Raw genomic sequence first — 5,000 nt, forward strand, 5'->3', positions numbered from 1 at the left:
AAGCATTTTCTAATAAATCCTGCAAGGTTAATCCCCCTCTCCTGATTCTCAAGAGGGGATTTATTTGGTATAAAATCCTAACGAGCCATCGAGGGATCATATTCTCGTATCATTATAATTTTCAAGAGTTTCCACCTGGGTATAAAATTATTGTTTTTATTCTATTCACGAAAAAGAAGGTGAAACATATTTCTCTAAGTCATTCGCAAAGAAGAGCAGTAGTAATAGAAGTAGTTTTGCTGTTAATAGTAGTAGTTATAGTAGCAGAGTTATTCAACAGGTAAATTTTTTTTTTACAGTTGATGCTATGGACTATAATAAAAGCACTATACTTGCAGAATCATTCTGATTACAAGCACTGCTACCAGCACTAGCTGAACCAGTACTAGCCTGCTACAGTTCTACTTGTATTTTAATAGATTCATTAAAATTTTATTTATTTATCCATTAATTTGTTGCTTCTTCCTAATGAACGTCATATTCTTTTGAAGCTTGAATAGGCTTCAGCATCTGAATAATAATAATAATAATAATAATAATAATAATAATAATAATAATAATAATAATAATAATAATAATAATACTCCATATGATTTGGAAGCCTGAATTCTAAATCAGTGACCCCTTTGGTGGGCTTGTTCCATATGAGTAGGGTTCATCATCTGAATAATAATAATAATAATAATAATAATAATAATAATAATAATAATAATAATAATAATTCATATTTCCACTGTTCTTCTTTGTTACGAACTTAGCAATATTATGTCACTGCCTTCTTCGTGAATCGAGTAAAAGCAATGATTTTTTTATCAGGACCAAAACCATAAAACAAGACTTACATATTCATCGATCATCAAAACACGGGGTTCCAGTAATATTTCACAAGCGTATAAGCTAGTAGGTGCGTTGCCTCTCACAATGAATATAATGTTCAAGTTCACTGAATCAGTGAATGAAGGACTTCCTTCAGTGAATGTGAATGACTCCCCTTATTAGCAAGGCTTACAAATTAAATTGTGGTGTCTTTGCGTGTTTGTATGAATATTGATAAACATGTGAAGGTAAAGGGTATCGCCTCATGTTTGGTAATCTCCGAAAAGAAGACTGGGGAACAACACTATAAACATTCTGATACTGATAAAGTTCACTTAGTCTTGCTTTCTTTCTCGAAATCTTCAGCTGAAAACCCTTATGTAAAGAGTCGACAGAATTCTATACACCCAAGAGGGTTTCAATGGGAAATCAGCCTGTGTAGAGAGAGACAAGTTATAGGAAAAGGTGATAAATGAATGAATATGAGGGAATAGGAGATAAAACCGATACCACTGTGATTCAGGAGACATCAGTAGCAGAGAGCAGGAATGACTTTGCTCCTCGCTTCAATATTTGGATGTCAGACGACTCCACCACTGCACTGGGCAAACTATTCAACACTTTTTACTTGTTGTCAAGATGAAACTCCTAGGAAATGTCTGTTTACTGTCTTCGTCCTTCATCCGCCATCCTTAAGGACTCAGAGTCAACGTCACTCCCATAAAATACGAATGAAATTGGGGATACCCATTTTGCAACTGGGTGAACAGGGTGACTGACCAGCGGGAATCGAACCCGAGACTTCTAAACACCTCTGAATACCTCTCAATACCTCTAACTACCAACAAAAGTAAAATCGCCACTTCCTCCCCACCCCGCAAGCCAAACTCTAGGCCAAATTAAAATATCAAATGCATTTGGGGACAGGAGATTATGTGTAAGCCTAAAGCTAGCCTGGTGGCGACGCATTGGCAAAATATCACGTGACATTTAAGCTGACCAGTATGAGGAAGGTAAACTGTCATTTTCCCCTAATTCCCACAACAGGCAGCTATCCCATGGACAAATGATTATCACAGAATAATGCGCCAATAACTGTTACACCGATTTCGGTTTAAGGGTTTCGTTTTAAGGGTTATAGGAATTCTTATATATTTTTACATCCTGGAATAACAGTTCGGTATGCATCGCAGTTCACTGTAGTCAATACTGAAGCAAGGGCGGGTGGCAACAGACACCAAAGAGTAACTTGTTCAGTTCGTGAATAAATAATCTGACTTCATTTCAGAATGTTTTGACCTTCGGTAAATTGTCATTTTGCACGTAAGATTATTAAGTTGAATCCAGGAGAAAGACTCTTTCTCTTTTATATTATTTTTATCCTGGTAAAGACATGTGTTTTTGCAGCTTAAAAGACCATGGAATGTATTCTGTCTTACGATGAAAATTTCACGAATATCTGGGTTCGTGGAGACATCTCAAAGTATTCTTGCATAGCGATTCACATTGGATGTGATTAAGTAATTTCTTCTCTGTTTTCCTGTATATATATGTATATGTATATATGTGTGTGTGCATGTATATATAAATATATATATATATATATATATATATATATATATATATATATGTATATATACATACATATAAATATATATATATATATATATATATATATATATATTTATTTATTTATTTATTTATACACACATATACAGGTATATATATATTTATTCACACACACACACACACATATATATATATATATATATATATATATATATATATATATGTATATGTATATGTATGAGCATTCATTCGCATAAATGCAAACGCTTGCGTCGGTATTTCATCCAAATTACCGTAATAATTCCAGTGACCGAAGGAGAATCACTACTTATTTTAAATATGTGAACAATAAAAGAATCATTACTCATTCACAATGAAGACAAATGCATCTGATTTTTATTTAACAATTCCAAGCAAGATTTCAGTTATTCACCAAATACTGTTGATACCAAGATATATGAATAAAAATAGTTTTAGGGAATAATTGGTACAAGATTCAAAACCTAATGAGATATTCCCCTACCAATGTTCTCTGGTTATTAGATAATATGTTGAATATTAAAAAAAAATTATATTTAGTTCTATCTAAAGTATTATTTCCAACCAGAATCAGACAAAATATGAATAATGCCTCCTTATTTCCTGTAACTTTTTCTGGGTTTGTTAAACATTTTGAATTTGTAATGTATACACCTAAAATTTTTAATAAAATCCAAAAGAAGCGAAAATTATCTTTGAAACAAAAAATAAAGCACGTTTTAGTTTTCTGTAAAAGAAAACTATTGTGCCGGCTTTGTCTGTCCGTCCGCACTTTTTATGTCCGCCCTCAGATCTTAAAAACTACCGAGGCTAGAGGGCTGTAAATTAGTATGCTAATCATCCACCCTCCAATCATCAAACATACCACATTGCAGCCCTCTAGCCTCAGTAGTTTTTATTCTATTTAAGGTTAAAGTTAGCCATTCTGGCACCGCTATAGGTGCCAACAACACAGGCCACCACCGGGCCGTGGCTGAAAGTTTCATGGACCGCGGCTGAGATTTCATGTGCCGTGGCTGAGAGTTTCACACAGCATTATACGCTGTACAGAAAACTCGATTGGGTCGAAGAAACTTCGGGGCATTTTTCACTTGTCGTTTTACTGATCTCTGTTACAAAAGGAGGAAAATACGCAGAATACAGGTACAGTTTGTAATAGAAACAAGTCTGATCATTCAGGGATTTCATTACAGCGTAATACAAATGGCAGATAACTTTTTTTTCCTCAAATCGGGGAAAAAAAAAAATTGCCGAAATTATAAATTTTGAATTTCTTGAATCATCTCGAGCTTCTTGTGGTCAAGCGAATGGAAATTTTATGAATCACAAGTCTTGCTCAATACAAATTTCAGTAATAATGAATAAATATGATATTCAGAAATATAACATATTCTGATGCCTAATCTTCATCTAGTTATATGATATGAAGGCTTGCTAAATTAGTCACTATACTCCTTATCAGTCTCAACGTAGTAGTAATGAGAGAGAGAGAGAGAGAGAGAGAGAGAGAGAGAGGTAAAAGTGTGTAAGACAGAGACAGAATGACAAAGAGTGTACGAGAGAGAGAGAGAGAGAGAGAGAGAGAGAGAGAGAGAGAGAGAGTGAAGTACCCACAGCGGGTTGACAAATACAAACGTATTTTAACAGCACCAAGCAAGCAAGCAAATAAACAAACAAACAAACACGAAGTGAGAGAGAGAGAGAGAGACACTCAACCAAAGAAAACAATTCTAAACGGGAGAACGTAGACTTCGAACAAACGGTTTAAATCTAAACAACAGGAAAAACATATTGAATAAGAAAAACTTCATTTATCTTTTTATTATTCCAGCGAAATATCTGCTGACGGATTTGAGAAACTCAGATATATATTTCCATTACGCTTGCGAGATTGGAAACGGGAGAGAGAGAGAGAGAGAGAGAGAGAGAGAGAGAGAGAGATACACAAAAGTTTGCAGAGCTCACTATTAGATGTATTTTTGTTTCTCTCTCTCTCTCTCTCTCTCTCTCTCTCTCTCTCTCTCTCTCTATTCTATCATGGGTTCACTTAAAACTGACTGTTAAAAAGAGAGAGAGAGAGAGAGAGAGAGAGAGAGAGAGAGAGAGAGAGATACACAAAAGTTTGCAGAGCTCACTATTAAATGTATTTTTGTTTCTCTCTCTCTCTCTCTCTCTCTCTCTCTCTCTCTCTCTCTCTCTCTCTCTCTCTCTCTTCTATCATGGGTTCACTTAAAACTGACTTTGGTAAAAGAGAGAGAGAGAGAGAGAGATTAACAATCTCCAACGAACTATACATTCTTCCGTCCTTCAACGTAGCGTTAAGGGGGAAAAGAAATGAAAGGTCAAGTACAAAATGAAGAAAAAATATAAAATATAAAATATAAAATATAAAAAAATAGGTTGAAAAATTTATTGTTGAAGAAAGAGGAAAACACTGAACTGGAGAACAGTCGACGCCTTGGAAAGACCATTAGTGTTGGAGAATCAGTAATTGGTGGGGAGGAGGAGGAGGAGGAGGAGGAATGGGGAAGGGTGTTGGAGGGGGCGGGTGGGGGTGAGGTTATTTGGCGACGCGA

At 35.1% G+C, this 5,000-nt stretch overlaps 1 protein-coding gene across 1 annotated transcript in view; it reads right to left on the bottom strand.

The window, feature by feature from the left end:
- The window catches only part of LOC136834851 (zwei Ig domain protein zig-8-like), a 39,386-nt gene that overhangs the window by 17,777 nt on the left and 16,609 nt on the right, over nt 1-5,000 (bottom strand). The gene's annotated exons all lie outside the window — the stretch shown is intronic.

Source organism: Macrobrachium rosenbergii, chromosome 54 (assembly GCF_040412425.1).
Source record: "Macrobrachium rosenbergii isolate ZJJX-2024 chromosome 54, ASM4041242v1, whole genome shotgun sequence".
NCBI lineage: Eukaryota > Metazoa > Arthropoda > Malacostraca > Decapoda > Palaemonidae > Macrobrachium > Macrobrachium rosenbergii.